The 17,957-nt window shown below is 39.0% G+C and overlaps 1 long non-coding RNA gene across 2 annotated transcripts in view; it reads left to right on the forward strand.

Annotated features, from left to right (window-relative positions):
• Positions 1-255: 255 nt before the first annotated feature.
• LOC122540711 overlaps positions 256-17,957 on the forward strand; it is a 69,029-nt gene continuing 51,327 nt past the window's right edge. For both annotated transcript variants that reach the window (XR_006309389.1, XR_006309387.1), the window contains exon 1: positions 256-332. This is a non-coding gene — a long non-coding RNA (uncharacterized LOC122540711). The remainder of the gene's footprint in view (positions 333-17,957) is intronic.

Raw genomic sequence — 17,957 nt, forward strand, 5'->3', positions numbered from 1 at the left:
AGCTATTGTTAATCCAACCTCAAAAAATAAATATTACCACAGAACTATTCAGATAATGGATAAGACACACACTATCATTCATCGCTAACAATTTCGGTCTTTTAATCACAAATCCAAATAATTTTTCAAAGTGTATTTTTGAGAACTGAAGACACAGGTTAAAAAAGATTTGCATCAAACTTCAATGGGCTGCAGCTGTACTGTTTGAAGTAATGCCTCATCAGAAAGACAGTAATCACTTTAACTACCATCCAACCTGATTGTGCATCTCCCTGATTTGACACTGCCTGGAGGGCAGATTGAATTAGACTGAAGAGTCAGACAGAGGTGTGGTGAGTAAACTGAATACGAACAATTAATGAAGTTTTTACCTACCTTCATTTCAGGTTGGAATTTGACAGAAAACAGGGTATTAACAGCCACAGTAATTGCACACAAATCCCAGGCCATCCTGATTAAAGAAATATTAGCAGTATGTTTGATCTATCACACAATGCAGCGTCAGAACTGAGCTTCCACCTCTCATTTATGTAATTCAGAACAGTAGTAGTTTTGAGCCAATCTTCCTTTGGTGAGGTGCTCACTGTGGCTGTAGTCTCTATTTTTTCTACAGAGCTCCAAAATAAGGCAAACAAGTGGGGTTGATCACTGCATTTGTATTATACTAACCAGCGTTTGTTATTACGAGGGCTCCTTGTATTCAGGATGTGATCAGTCTTCTAAGCTGCAACCTATTCCAATGTGATTACTTCCTCTGTGAACATGCCTTCCCAAAGCCATTCCACTCTCCACCAGAGTTGTTCATGTCCCTAACCAGCGCTCACAGCCGAACCGTATTTGCTCCCAACCTTTTTCTGCCTTGATTTCATGCCATAGACCTGGGTGGCTTGGCAATGTCAGGAATGTGAGTCGAAGAGTTCATGAACTCAGTGAGATAAAGCCATGAATGTGGGAATGACGTTAAAGAAGAAAGACTGAAGAAAGGCCTTAGCTGATTGATCACAGAAGTGAAAATATAAAGGTCTGTTACTTTGTTTAAGGCTTAGTACATCATATAACTGTGACTAAAATCAATTAAAGATGCCTTTCAATTTAATCTATGATCACTTTTGAATTTGTTCATATTAAAGTAGCATGCTAATTAAATTGTCTGAAACCCTGCTTGAAGTATGGCAGCATTGACATTAGCAACAGAGAGGACCTTGCTACCAACTGTTTAGAATGGCAACACCTTGATCATTAAGCTGCAACATACTTCAAGTCCAAATATCTTAATAATAAGGCACAGCAGTGGAAGAGGACTCTGCAGTGACAGAAGACCTCCTCAGTCCTTCTCCTTGCCACCAGACACCCCAGTCTCCAAGGTGTGAAGTTGTTGTTTTTATCAGGCAGTAAACTGGCATCACAATGGGCAAAGTTTTAGAAGCACTGCTAGAAAGAATGGATTGAATTCTTCAAGGAGTGCTGCCATCTCAAAATTCAAGAATCATACAAATCATGTGAATAGATACTTCTAAATATTCTGCACTGGGAACATTGCAAGCATGTTTGTGTCATTTCATTCCCAAGCATAGTGCTGTGGAGAATTATGGACACCTAGAAGAGATGGAGGAGAACCATTTCACTGAAGAATGTCAATTCTGTTGAAAGCTGCAACCGTTTATAACAGTTGAATCCTTAGATTGGGTTGCTGTGAAATCACTCCAGGCTGCAGGATATTTATGGTACCCATGGCTTTCAGATTTATTCCATTTTTTAACTATTCTGAGAGACAACCAGTCTGTTACATATCCCTTGTGTGAAGCCATCTCTACTGAAAGATTACCGATTATAATGTCATTACTGCACATGTAACCAGAAACAGTTTGTGGGAAATTATTGGGAAATTGTGTGGCTGGGTGACTGGATATAATACGACAGTATATTAACATATCTATCTCGGCTGAGTCTGTCTGTGTTGATTCAAAAGTAAAGACATGATTTAACAATCATCTCTATCAAGAATATAATGGTAACCCTGTACCAGACTGATACTGATTTGTAAAATTTGGAAGAGGTATGTAACAAACCATTTACAAGAGAAAAAAGTATATTAATACAATAGAAGCCCATAAGATCATCAGACATCATATTTTGATAACTAGTATATGCCCATGAAATAGTTAGTACGATTACAGTTTATTTTACTGCTCTATTGTAATCTGATATCTTTCATTTTGTTGCAATCAACTGTGGAAAAAGATTTTTTAACACACTGCTTAACTGGCTCTGTCCTGGCAATCAATGGCATCTGTGCTGTTGTTGCTAATTGGAAATAAATTATCTTTGAGCTTTCCATACAATGGAACAGCCATTAAGCTTAATCTTCATGCAAAATGATTGAAACTGGTACTCTATTCCCTGAATAGGTCTCTTGGAATAAAATGATGACCACACCCTGTCTAATGTACCATATTTGCATAATTGTCTTAAATGTATTGGACCTACATATTCTTTAGGATGTGCTGTGATTGTGTTATTCACTAGTTAGGGTACAATTGATTTATTATTTTCTATGTATTAAAAATGAGCTTATCCCTTATAATTTTTTAAGCACTGGGTTATTCTCCCTATATTGCATATTACCGAGGCTATTCTCTACTTAACAATATCAAAAGGAATGGTCAATTTAATCTTAGAGGTTCGAATATATTTATAACTAATAGGGCAGTTAAAATGAGTAATTAGCTGTCCTCATTACAGCTAACCCTGTGGCAGAAGACAAAGAGGCACATAATTAACATTAAGATAGAAACAAAATCCTTGTGGATCAAAAAAGGATAAGGAAGAAAGTGGAGGAAGAAATATGAAGGCAAATTTCTTAGATGTAAAAGACGTAGAATAATAATCATAGGAGGTTTCAACCGTCATCAAATAAACAGACAGAAGAGACAGAGAAATAGAAAAGAAGCTGTTATTTATACTATATTCTGGGTTAAGCAGCATAACTTAACCAATAGAACCAGACCTTGTAGGATCAAGTGTGGAAATACTTCTTCATACAAAGGGTAATAATAATTTGGAATGTCAACTGATTTAACTTTCAAGCTGAGGTTGATGCATTAGTGTTCACTCAAGTATTGAAGAATAGAGTTAGGTTGCAAATTAACCACAATTTCAAGGCATGGAGAATGGTGGAAAATACCAGCCATCCACCAATAATTGCTCTTAAGTAGGCTTTGATGAGTTCAATTCACAATTTGCTTCTTACCCTCAATCCTTTGCATCTTTGGGGAAAATAATCAGAGAAGGAATTGCAAAACAGGCACAAAATTTTGCATTTCCATGCCTGCTTTACTGGCCACTGTGAAGCATAAAATACCTCACCAATACTTTCACTTACTGTAGAGTCCAAACTGGGAGTCATAATTGTTAGCTGATCAGTAATAAATCAGGAAAGTTGGGAGAAACTTCTTTACTCAGAGGGTGATAAAATGTGAAAAGCGCTACCATGAGATGTATTTGAGGCAAATCAGTAAAGTGATGGAAGATGTCATCAACAGTGTTATTGAACATGATTTGCTGAGCAATAACCTGCTCACTGTTGTCCAGTTTGTGTTCCATTAGTTGTAATCAGTACACTGTTGGAACTCAGAGTTGACAAATCCTGAGGTCCTGATGGAATTTGTCCAAGGGTCTTTAAAGAAGTAGCTAGTTGGGAGATTGTTGATACGTTAGTTTTAATTTTCCAAACCTCAGTAGATTCAGGGGAGATACATTCAGTTTGGAAAATAAGAAGTAAGGACTGCAGATGCTGGAGATCAGAGTCGATCTGGTTCTGGGAAAACACAGCCAGTCAGACAGCATCCAAGGAGCAGGAAAATTGACATTTCAGACAAAAGCCCTTCATTAGGAATGTTAGCTATAAAGCTAATGAAGTCCTTTTAATTAAAGGGAGGAAGGCAGAAAGCATAAAACTATTGGCTCGTTAGCTTAATGTCAGTCATAGGAGAAATTTTAGAAGATATTTTTAAAGACATTACAACAAGACATTTGTATAATTTAAAGAAGATCAGGCAGAGCCAACATGGTTTTGTCAAAAGAAAGTCATGTTTAACTAATTCATTGGAGTTGTTTGGAGAAGTAACTTAAGCCATAGACAAAAGCGAGTCGGTTGAGTGTATTGTGCTTAGATTTTCGGAAGGCATTTAATAAGATGCCACATCAAATGTTACCACAGAAAGTAAAAAGCTCAAAGCATTGGGGGTAACATATTGACATGGATAAGAAATTACGTTTCAGGGAACATCTCTGGGACACACATACCAAATGAAGTGGCAACCACTTCAACTCTCCCTCCCACTCCCCCAAGGACATGAAAATCCTCCACTGCCAAATCCAAGTCACCTGATGCCTAGAGGAAGAATACCTCATCTTTTGCCTTGAGACCCTTCACCAGTTTCCTCATCTCCCCACATCCACCTCATCCCAAATCCAACCCTCCACCTCGCCACTGTCCTCTTGAACTGTCCCACATGTCTATCTTCCTTCCCACCTATCTGCTTTACCCTATCACCATCACCCCCCACCTGCATCTACCTATCGCCTTCCCATCTACCTTCCCCCAGCTCCAATCTCACACCCCCTCCTATTTATCTCTTTGTCCCCTTTCCCTCCACATTCCTGATGATGCGCTTATGCCCAAAATGTTGACTCTCCTGTTCCTTGGATGCTGCCTGACCTGCTGTGATTTTCCACTGCTGCAATTTTCGACTTGATTTCCAGCATCTGCAGTCCTCACTTTCGCTATGCATAAGAAATTGTCTACTTGATAGGAAGTAGAGAGCAGGAATGAATGAGTGTTTTTCAGAATGGCAGCATATCACAATTCATAGAGTCATAGAGATGTACAGCCTGGAAACAGGAAACAGACCCTTTGTTCCAACCCATCCATGCCGACTAGATATTCCAACATATGTGCCACAGGGGTCACCACTGGGGCCTCAAATTATATTACATTATAATTTATGTAAATGATTTGGATGAAGTGAAAAATGTTTCCTCTTGTGGAAGAACCTAGAACTAGCAGTGAAGAACAAAGTCATAGTTTAAAACTTAAGCGTCAACCTGTCTAAGACTGTGGTGGTAGGGTTAAAAGTGTCTTCAAACCAGATCATTCAAGGTTGACCTATTTTTCTAATTAACCTTTTCAGAAATGTTATTATACATTTCTGGAGCAGGTGGGATTGGAATGCAGGCCTCTCAGTCCAGAGATAGGGTCACTACCACTTTGCAACAAGACAGCCTCATTAAGGGTTAATTGGTAAGGGTTATTTGGGCATGACATCGAGCAATTGACATAAAGTGGAAAAGTAAGTGGGAAACAGGCCAAATGCAAAAGCAGCTTGTTTTGACTGAGGAATGACCATGTAATATTAAGCTGTAATGAGAATGGTCTTGCTTGGCCAACACACAGAGACACCTGGAGGCGTTTTTTCTGTGTATTGGAATGTTTGGAAAAATACTGAAAATACCACAGAATGATGATACAGCATGTCATTTTAAATTCAGCATAGAATTAATATCGGGGACATTGCATTGTGCAGGGTCTTCACCTTAGGCTGGGATTGCAAATGGTACCAGGAACCGCAAGTTTTCCATACCAACGATCATAAAATAGTGTCTAGTTGGACTTGGTTTTCTAGTTCAGCAACACTCCTTACCATTAAGCGTATAACTCTTGCTCCAACCTGCCTTTCCAAAATGCAGTACCTCGCATTTAAACTCCATCTGCCACTCCACAGCCCATTGGCCCATTTGATCAAGATTCTGTTGTACTCTGAGGTAAGCATCTTCGCTGTCCATTATGCTTCCAATTTTGTGTCATCCTCAAACGTACTAACTGTACCTCCTATGTTCACATCCAAATCATTTATATAAATCACAAAAAGTAGTGGACCCAGCACTGATCCTTGAGGCACACTACTGGTCACAGGCCTCCCTTTTGAAAAGCAATCCTCCACCACCACCCTCTGTCTTCTACGTTCGAGCAAATTCTGTAGCCAAATGGCTAGTTCTCCATATATTCCATGAGATCTAATCTTGCTAACCAGTCTCCCATGGGGAACCTTGTCGAATGCCTTACTGAAGTCCATATAGATCACGTCCACTACTCTACCCTCATCAATCTTTGAGTTATACCTGGCACAAAGGAAGGTGGTTGAGGTTGTTGGAGGCCAGTCATCTCTCAGCTTTGACATTTCTGCAGGTGTTCTTCAGAGTAGTGCCTTCAGTTGAATCTTCAATCATTTCATTAATGATCTTCCCTCCATCATTAGGTCAGAAGTAGAGATCTTCGCTGACAGTTGTAGAATGTTCAGCACCATTCACAGTTGCTTAGCTACTGAAGTAATGCATGTTCAAATGCAGCAAGACCTGGACAATATCAGGCTTGGGCTGAAAAGTGATAACTAACATTTACACCACATAAGTACGAGACAATGACTATCTCCAACATGACAGAATCTAATCATTGTCCTTTGACATTCATTGCCATTACCATCACAGAATCTCCCACTATCAACAAATATCCTTGGGGTTACCATTGACCAGAATCTGAATTGGACAAGTTACATAAATGGTGTTAATAGTTTAAAAGAGCAAATCAGTGGTTACAACTAATGCAGTGAATAACTCAGCTCCTGACTCCACAAAACCTGGCAACCATCTCCAAGGCACAAGTCAGTACTTGCTTGAATATGTGCACAGTAGCTCCAATGACACTCATGAAGCTCAACACCATCCAGGACAAAGTAATCTGATTGATTGGCCTCATATCCCCAAAGATTCAATCCTTACATTACTAAAGTTCAGTAGGAGCAATGTATACCACCTATCATCTACAAATTAGACTGTAACAATTCACCAAGAATTCACTAATTTTAGACAGCACCTTCCAAACCCATGACCATTTCCATCCAGGAGGATAAAGGCAGCAGATACATGGGAACAACACCACATGCAAATTCTCTCAAAACCACTCATCATCCTGACTTGGAAATATGTTATCCTTCTTTCACTGTCACTGATATAATTGCCTCCTTAACAGCATTGTGTGCCTACATACAGTATATAGATTGTAGCAGTTCAATAAGTCAGCTCACCACCACTTTCACAAAGACAATCAGAGACGGGAAATAAATATTTGCCCAGCCAGCGAGGCCCACAACCCATGAACGAATGAAAAACAAAATTATCTGGACATTCTTAAGAAGAAGCTGGATGGGCAAATGCAAGTGACATGAACGGGAACTTGGGTTTATAGATTAAATGAAAAGTCGGGTTGGAGAATGCTTATATAGAGTTCAAATGCCAGCACAGATCAGCTGGACTGAATGGCCTGTTTCTGTAATGCACAATTAATGTAGTTTGCATCTTATAACTGTGTTATTTCTTCGTAACATACTAAGAATGATATTCATATTCCTCCCAGCCCTTTTTGCCAAAAATGAAATGTCTGAAGACATTTCCATTACTTTAAAGCATCTCAACATGCCGTTTGACTGTTAATTAATATGTCACTGGGGGTATTATCTTTCCAACACATAACTAAGTACAAGGAAATAATGTTGGCATTAGTTTATCTTAACACAATCTTGGCAGTCAAAAACATTCACAAATGGATTAGACTTCACGCTCATGGTTCCTAGACACAGTCCTTATTAACTATATACAGTTTTTCACCAGTGAGACAATTAAGACAGTGTAAAAAAATTATAAATCAAATATATAATCATCCAGGATCAAATGTCAAATATAATGCATAATTTCATTGAATATCTTTAGAATATTCCTCAACAGCATAGTTTGATGATAATGGTGTTTAAAGATTCAATCCTCCATGGTTTCTTAGTACATACTTTCACACATCATTGCTTCCTGAATGAGGTACTGCTTCATCCCTCCATTATTCTGGTTAACCAGAAATGCTATTACATCCATCTTATACTTTTTAAAATTGGTTTGATTTCAGTCCTATGCTTTCTTTCCAGACAGTCAAGAATATCTAGAGCAGCTTCAAAAACTAAGATCAAGTCTACTAGGATGGGTCCACAACAATGATGATGTAAAATTAAGTGATCATCATATCTTTCCACTGATGAAAAGAGGAAATGCTTTTAAATTCTGTGCTACATCCATTAACTTGGACATGATTTTCTCCTTGCAGTGGGAAACCAAAATCAGGACTGTTTCTGGATGGCAAAATCTCTCTTTCTCACACACACACACACACACACGATGCAGACACACATTCAGACGCACACATGCATGTACACAGAGACACACACACAGATAAAATACACACAGACACACAGACACACGCACACACGCACTCACACACACAGTTCTGTTCACCTGTCTGTCTAGAAGCATATCCCTCAAGCAACTACCCTGAGACACAAATTACTGTTTGAACCATCACAGTGCTTTATTATAACAAAAGCAACTGACTAATAAAATATTATAGTTACACAAACCAAACTATCCTTCCGTATGAATGGGTTAGTATTTATCTGTCCTCAGTTTGATTCAGCCTGGTGACTTCCTTTTGAAGTCACAGCTTTGAGTCATTTTCCCTTCTCAAAATCTGGCTTCTTGAGAGTTGGCATCTCTCTCTCTCACTCTCTCTCTCTGGGTTCTTCTGCCTTAAATTGTCATAAATCTTCCTTTTATCCTTCTTCCTTTCCATCCACTGCAATTTGACTAGTCAGTCATATTGGACTGTTATTCGATTCATTACCTGGGCCCACCCAATTGAAAGGTTAAAAACAATGACTGCAGATGCTGGAAACCAGATTCTGGATTAGTGGTGCTGGAAGAGCACAGCATTTCAGCATCCGAGGAGCTGGTGGAGAATGCCTCTCATTTCTTGTCCTATGCTACACAACAGGACATGATGGGTCCAGCTCCTGGTGGAGACAATCTGACTCCGAATGCAGTGAGTTCCATTGTGGTGCTGTCACAACTCAATACCCAGGAAGCACTGCACTTCGGACAGATTTGTTGTCCCCCAGTCAGCTCATTGTCCTTTAGGAATATGATCAGCAATGAGGCTACCTCCTTACTGGATATAACACCCCCCCCCCCCAGAGCCCCCCCCCCCAGAGGAGACATTCATCCCCAGCTCTGAGTTTCATGGACGGGGCCCACTTCACTGATAAAGAGACCATTTTGGCAAACAGTTAGGGGTAGTGGGGCTGGCAAGAAAGGTGATGCTGCTGTAATGTAGGTTTGATTTAAGCAGATGTTGGCCATTATTGTAACTGCCATTGCATTGCCTTCCTTGTGCTCATTTGATCCCCTGTTGAATATTATAGCCTCAATGGGGCTGTCATGCCAACAGGCTGCCAATCCCTGATCACTCACCCCACAATCTTTGCTAATCTGAGGGTGGAGAGTTATGGGATGTTGGCAGAATGCGTAATAATAATGTGAGTATCACAGATTTAGGTAGACAGGACTGGAAGGGAGCAGGAGCTCTGACAGAGTCTTGAAAGAATGCGTGTGAACAGGAAACTGCAAATAAAGTGTTCTTCTGGAAAGTTCCATGGACTTAAGTAACAGTACCTTAAGACACAACAGAGTTAGGCTTCATACATCTGACAAAGCATCGCGACAATGGAATAGGTAGTAAAAATAATGAAAAAAAAACGCATTGCTCACAGCAACCAAAGTAAAGCCCAAGAACAACATGAAAAATAAACCATTTTCAAGACACATCAAAATGTCAGTGGACACTGTAGGCACAGCAAAGGCTGGAAAGTAGACCTAGAGGGCAGTGAGTGCCAAACCAAAGCAGCAGACAGTGAAGGAGATGCTCCAGAGAACAACCAAGGCTAATATGTCTCACCCAGACCCATTCCAGGACATTGGCAGATTGCACCAGACTCCAGAATGGGAGATATGGAACTAGAGCTTTATGAGGTATCCAACAGCTTCAGCATTAGACTGAAAAGGACAAAATAATCATGTTAGTATATTATTACATGTGGTAGCGATCATAATGAATTACATTGATTCAAGATAGATCCTTGATGAAAATGTGGCATCATATCAAGAGGTATGAAAGGCATTAACAAACATTTCACAGAAATTAAGTAATGGACTATGTGAAACTTAATCAAGGAATGCAGAGACCTGGATGTGGATTCATTCATAAAATAATCTTTCTTGGCTGACAGTGATTTACGCCTGTGAGGGATAGAAGAGAGAATTGATTCAGGAATGTATTGTGGTCAGACAATCAGATGAGGGCTTGTCAGAATTTTACAAGAGCTTAATGCTGGAGAAAGTAGAGCAGACATTAGAGGCAGAACAGGATGCTTGTTTTGTGGAGAAAATGAGGTTCCTAGGAAAATAATTAGGTTAACTAATTCAGTGTAAAAACAACAGGGAAGAAAACAGAGAAAAGTGCATGCCACCAAAATGGAATAAGTGCATACCAACCAGAATGTTGAAGTATCTGAGATGTGGGCAGAAGAAGCCACACAAATGGGACAAGGTATTCTACAGTGAGAGCACAATGCCTTCACTGCAGGCTTCCAGTACAACACGCAGCAACAAATGCCCTTAACACCAAAGCAGATTCAAGAAGTGGAAATACCACAAGATCAGAAGATAGGTGGGCAAATAGATGGGAAGGCAAGCGATGAGGATCACACAGAGTCTGTTAAGAGATAAAGACAGATTAAGCAAGTGTTGAAATATGTGAGGTTGTACACTTTGGCAGGAAGAATAGAGGAGCTGAATATAATTTAAATAGAGAATAACCACAGAACAGAGGAATTTGGGTGTTCTCGTCCATGAATCATGAATCATGAAAAGGTAACGGGAAAGGCAAAAAACAATACTGACCTTTATTTTAATGTGAATGGAATTTAAAAGTAAGGAGGTTTTGCTCGAAATATACAGGACACGGGTTAGACCACAATTGAATTATACAGTGAACAGTTTTGGGCCTCTCATCGAATTAAGGATATACTGTCATTGGAGACAGTGCACAGAAGGTTCACTAGGTTGATACCAGGAATGGAGCGACAGCTTATGAGCAGAGGTTGAGTAAGTTGGGCCTGTACTCATTGGAATTTAGAAGAATACGATGCAACTTCTCATACATACAAGATTCTTAGGAGACTGGACTGGGTAAGAGCAGATGCACTTTGGCAGCAGGAATAGAAAAGCTGAATATTATTCATTAACCAAAGATCTCTTCCTACCACACAATACAGTTCATATGTCAAAATACAGAACTGAGATGGATTTGCTCTGTCCAGTTATTTCACCAGGGATCATTTGGAAGAAAAAACAATCTCAATCATATTTAGATTGTCAGCAATCTGTAATTATACTAAATAGATCTTGACATTTTAACCGAGAAATATCTGTCCTTCATTCTGTTCCCTTTTACTTTGATGTATTCTGCTTACAAGGTCTTGATCTCTTGTCAGTGATTGTTGTTAGTCTCTGAACCATAAAATTGGATTGAGTGGTGATGAGTAAACTAGCTGGATTGCTGTGGTCGGAGGTATTCACATTGGTGTGCCTTCCTCCTCTTCCATTCAGATCTTGGTAAGTCAAATTGATTTTAATTTCAATCAACAACTACTTTGGAATGTATCACCCTTCAATAAGGAGCTCAGTGGTCCCCTACTTTGCAGCAACTTCCATTTTCATTGGTATTTGCTGTCAGCCTTCAGCTTCCAATGAAATCAAACTGTAATCTCAACGTCTTTTATGGTCTGTCACATTCAAGCCTAATTATATTTAATACCTTGAAATATTTTGAGATAGAGTTTCCTTTGAAAGGTGACAGTGGCTGAGGCAGACATGTTGGGGTGTTATTTATCAGAAATTTTAAGCCCACCTTTAGCTCAAGATGTAATTCTGGCCACCCAGAAGATTAATAAAGATCTGATCAACAATTAAATTGCTTGCTAATACTTTGTATAAGAGACACAATTTAATTTGGTGGCAAACACTTCAATTCATGACTTCTGATGGGCTTAGTCGGAGTAAACGAGGTCATTACCTGTTTTCTCCATGGTGAAAAGTTATCCTCAGCATAACACTCCACCTTGCTGACTTCTGACTCAAGACTTTCGCAGAGATTGTGCCAAGACTTCACCAACTCTGTCAACATTTTCCCAACTATTTCTTGAGGACTTTTAGTGAACAGAATTTATGCTGTGCCATTCTGTCCTTACCAGTACCATAAGGAGAAAGGGGGTGCTTGGTTATCAGTATCTTTCTAAAATAAAGGCAAAATGCTGCAGATATTGGCAATCTGGATCATCTGGAAATCTAAAGAAGAGTCATACCAGACTTGAAACATTACTTCTGTTCCTCTCTGCACTGATGTTGTCAGACCTACTGAGTTTCTCCAACAACTTTTTAAAGATCCCCTTGAACTGAAGAAGTGTGAGATTGACATGAGAACAGCAACAGCAGCGCTGTAGGAGAATGTGTTTGGAGGGAGAAATAAAATAATTTCCTTCTCTGTACACTACATACACTTCTGCCCCTTGTGCCACATCTGAATGTATCATCTGAATAAGTCCCCAATATATCCTGACACATGCTATTGTGTGCCTGTGCATACTCCACACTTTCAATAGAGGTGGATGTGTCTTTTCATAGCCCTGCAAGAAAATTACCTCTGAGTAATGTTTGAGTACTAAACCTGCAGCTGTCTGTTTTAATACCTCCAGGCAAATTGACATTCTGGTATTCAGTATTTTGGATCAAAATTATAGGCTCAAACCAAATTATTTTACACACAGTTTCCACTTTGCCTCTGGTTTCACACTTTGACCAATTATTTTTCTGCAATTCTTCACATATTTCCTGAAATAAATTAGCATAATTATTTGATACAAGGCACAAAAATGTTTCTTTGTTACATCAACAAAATGCCACCATTGAGTTCTTTACAGCTCACTAGGCTTCTACTGTGAAACCTGAAGGGAAACATTGTGATTATGTTTGTTCTGTGAAGCAATTTTCAATAGGAAGTTTCTTTATTTTCTTCACTGGCTCCTTTATGCATACGATAATTGATTGTGAGAATTCATTGTTCAAAGCTTTTATCTTTCTTTATCAGGCATAGAAAATTAAACAAATCTAAAATTATACCGTTTAAAATGTAAAACATACCATTAGAGTATCATCATTGTTGAGTTGGCTGATGTGTTGTGTCTGAAACAAAGTTAGCGGGAGGTGGAATAGAAGTGGAATCTGTGCTTTTCATCTTTAGAATTGGCCTGTCATTGATCCACAGGCTACCTCTGCAGATGAACACAGTGATTCATCACTAATTAGCCCATGTGAGTGAAGGAAAGAATCTGCAGGCATTAGGTATATACATTTTTTTAAAAAAATCACAGATTTGAATGTGCTACAACAGGAGGCGAATAACAGAGAGGTATTCTTGCATCTTCCAATTGGCAAGATTGATGTACTGAAAGACAATGTTCCTTTGAGAATTAAAGCTCCTGGAATTTCCCTCCAAGTTTGAAGAGAGATACTAATGGCAAAATAGCTATAAGTTATTTTCTTTCTAAATTGGAGGTGAGTTCAAACTCTCCTCTATTTCTAAGGGTACTGTAGGGAGGCAATGATCTAGTGGGATATTCTCACTATTAATTCAGAGTCTCAGGTAACGGTCTGGGGACCTGGGTTCTAATTCTGTCATGGTGGATACTGAATTCCATAAAAATCTAGAATCAGAAGGGTCATTAAATCAATGCCAGTTGATGGGGAAAATCCCAACTGGTTCACTCATGCCCTTTTAGAAGAAAACTACCATCTGTGCCTGGCCAACGTGTGACTTCTGACCCACAGCAATGTGGTTGACTTTTAACTGCCCTCTGGGCAATTAGGCATGGGTAATAAATGTTGGCCTAGCCAGTGATGCCCTCATTCCATGAATGATTTTTTTAATTGAAATGAATCCTGGTCCTGACATAGTTTACATCGAACAGCCAGATTGCATTTTCCTTGAAAGATTAGCTGGACGTTTATATTAAGGAAAACCGGTGACAAGGATGTGTATTATTTTTACATGTGTGTGTTGCGCCCGAACTGTCAGTTTGACTGTTGAATTTTATGAGCATGGAGGAGGTTCATTAAGTTTGTAGCAGGAAGAGATTTGAGAAATTCAAGGGAGACAGCGAGAAATAGCAAAAGGTAGGTGCAAACATTGTGAATCTGTCATCTACTACATAATTATAAATTTGAGTGAGATTAAACTTGGAAATCTCCATTTGCTTGTTTATAATGAAATTCTGTTATGACAATTTGGGAGTCAACTTTGTTACATTATGTACAAAATACAAATATTATCTTTCACAGAGACTTTGCAGATCTCATTAGATCCTTCAAATCAAATCATCGGACTCAGACAAGCATTCTTATGGATATATTTGTATCAACGTGCTATCACCATACCCCATAACCCAATGTCATTGATGTTAATCAGACATGAGTCATTATACAGTCTAGCATTGTACACAATAATAAAGTTCACAATATTTATCAGAATATAAATTAATATTTTAGTGATGTACATATATGGGCAGCATATGCCACAGTTTGATGAAATTGACCTCACGCTGGACAACAAAATAAATGAATTTGTGATTTTGCCACTGATGCAGTCTATACCAACATTCATTTTTGTCATATCAGTATTGGTATTTCATCCCGATTGCTGCTGGAAATGTGCGTGTACAGACAGTGACGAAAGACAAAATCAGACTCAGCAGTAATGTCTCTCCAGAGTTAAATAGGCTGCAGATGGTCACTGTCAAGGCATGTACTTGAATAATGGCCACTCAGGCAAGGTTCTGGAAAGTGTCCAGAGCTGTACAGCTGTACTAGTCAATTCAAAAGGGGGCAGAGAAAATATTATTGAAGTAAGTAGCGAAGAAAACTATTGAAGTGTTGCTTTAACCAAGATACAGACTTTATTAACTGAGCGCTGATTTCAAATACAATATGAAACCAGCCATTGTACTGATGCTGTCTTATCAAGGAGGATGAGGCCACATGTAAAAGGTGACCAATATATATTGAATCCTGACACCCCAGTGTTATTGTTGCTGATGAACAGTAATACACAGTTGACCGGAAACCTGAAGGATTTAAACAGGGGATCGATACTGGTACTGCCTCAGCAATGATGCCCACCTGTACTATCATCTCCAGAAATATTCTGGCATGTTTTTATTAATTACGGGTTTAGGTTCTCTTATACTTTCCTACTCAGTGTCTTGATTTCGATTCTATACAAATTGCAACATACCTATTCTGGCATTAACACCATGCTCTCTTCATCTCACAATTAATTAAAATTAAGATCTGTGCCCCCAGTTACAAACCCTCGTTTGGTTGTCCTTCCTATCTCTGCAACCTCATCAAACTCTGCCAGTCTTTTCCCTCTTTTGATTCTGGCTTACCTTATCCTGTCCACCACCAATAATTCTCTCTCCATTATCATGACAAAATCTTCAGGCATCAAAGTTGCAAACACTAAACCCCAATCGTTAAGCCCCAATGTGCTTCTATCTCTGTCTGTCTTCCTTCCGAAGCATTGTCAAAAACCTGATGCTTTAACTTTTGAAGGAGTATTTTGTCAACTTCAATAACGTTTCTCATCATTATCTCACATTTGCTTTCACCTTCTTAAAATATTTTGCAGCTGAAACTGTTAATACAAGTTGCTAAATTTAATTTATTAATGTGCCCAAATCATTTACAAAGCTGTGGCTGAAAATAATCCATCACTGCTGGTAAAATATTCAACGGAGCAGATTATTATTGTATGGCAATAATGTTCATCCTATTATCAATAAGGTTACAGGTATTGTATCGGTAAAAGACTTTGAAGTGTTCAATCAGCCGTCATCGCATTAGGTGGTAGACCAGGCTTAACTGGCTGAATAGCATCTTCATGTTTGCTATTTTTGTAGTTCATTAGAGCCACAAATAGAACATGGGATAAATGGAGGGTAAACTTGGACAGGGAATACTTTATTGAGATCTCTTGGCTCCCCATTCAGCTTTTAGACTGTCCTCCATTTCTCACCAGATGTATAATTCCACACCAACACCATGTCTCCTCCTTGTATGCCCTTGTCCTTCTGACCATTTCACTCTGCCATCTCTCTGGTCTCTTCCAGTAACTGGAGCACGGCTCTGACCTGGCGGTCATCATGCGTGGTATGTTGCAGTGTGTGCTAATGAACTGGTTGAGTTCCATTGGCTCCTCCCCATGTGAGGCCTTAAAGGCCTGCTTTAGAGTTTTGACAAGTCTTTCCACCTGGCTGTTTGTTGTCAAGTGATATAAAGTTGGTCTAACAGCCTGATTTTCCAGGTGCTCCCTGAACTTCCTCACCACAAATCTGTGGACTGTTGTCACTCACGACTTGTTCAGGGTTCCCGAACCTGACAAAAATTTCATCCAGTCGGTCTATCATTGCTTTCGCTGATGCTGACTTCATTCTCTATACTGGCCACTTTGTGATCTGTCCAAAAGTGACTGCCAGCTGAGTGACAATCACGGTCCAATGTCCAAAATAGTCTTCAGAAATAATTACATTTTATAAAACATTTCATTTGATTGGTGTAGTTCCCATGCACCACAAGTTGATGGTAAGATCAGGGCTGTATTGACAATGGATGACTTTCTAGAAACATGTTCAATTACAATTGGCATTGGCTGATAAAACTTCTGTTTTAACTCAAAATCCAATGTTAAATTCCACATTGCAATAATGCTTTCTGAATTTTAGTTTGTTTAAAGAGGAAATTGTGACATTTTGAAGAAGGGAAAAGTGTTAGTAGAAAAGATGCCGGATTCTAATACAGGAAATTCTTTGTATCTGCAAAATCACGAATTGCGAATTCACCTATTTGTGCCAAAAAAATAAGTATCAACAATAATTAACATCAGCGGGCAAAATCACAGATCCGTAATGTTTTTGCTGTACATTTGTTTGAATTGACCTGTATTTTTAAATAAGCTCCACAATCATATAATTTCATCATTCATGCGGTTCCTCAGGAATGGAACCCCCACAGAAAAAGAGGATTGCCTTTACTCAACACAAACAAGAAGCAGTGACAATTGATGCTGGAATATTCATTACATCAACAAATTGTTTCATAATGAAAAGGATGGTTAATTCTACAGTATGTTGAAGAGCAAATCCAGCTAGAAACATGAAAAGCACATGTATGGAACAAGTGTCCCTAATTTCCAAATGACCAACTTATTCTATAGGTATATCAGGAATAAAAGAATGACTAGAGTAAGATTAGGACCATTCAAGGATAGTATTGGGAAGTTGTGTATAGTGTCAGAGGAGATAGGGGAAGTGCTATACATATACTCTTTGCCAGTATTCACAATAGAAAAAGACAATGTTGTAGAGGAGAATACTGAGGTACATGCTACTAGTCTAGATGGGATTGTAGTGCATAAAAAGGTGTTAGCAATTGTGGAAAGTTTAAAACTAGATAAGTCCCTTGGGCTGGATGGGATTTATCCTAGGATTCTCTGGGAAGTCACGGAGGAGATTGGCTTTGGTTTTGGCTTTGGCTTTGATCATTATGTCGTCATTGTCTACAGGAATAGTGCCAAAAGACTGGAGGATAGCAAATGTTGTCTCTTGTTCAAGAAGAGGAGTAGAGACAACCCTAGTAATTATAGATCTGTGAGCCTTACTTTGGTTCTGGGTAAAGTGTTGGAAAAGGTTATAAGACATAGGATTTACAATCATCTAGAAAGGAATATGTTGATTAGGGATAACCAACACCTTTTTTTGTGATGGGTAGGTCGTGCCTCACAAACCTTATTGAGTTCTTTGAGAAGGTGACCAAACAGGTGGATGAGGGTAAAGCAGTTGATGTGGTATATA

This window comes from Chiloscyllium plagiosum, chromosome 35, assembly GCF_004010195.1.
Source record: "Chiloscyllium plagiosum isolate BGI_BamShark_2017 chromosome 35, ASM401019v2, whole genome shotgun sequence".
Taxonomy (NCBI): Eukaryota; Metazoa; Chordata; class Chondrichthyes; order Orectolobiformes; family Hemiscylliidae; genus Chiloscyllium; species Chiloscyllium plagiosum.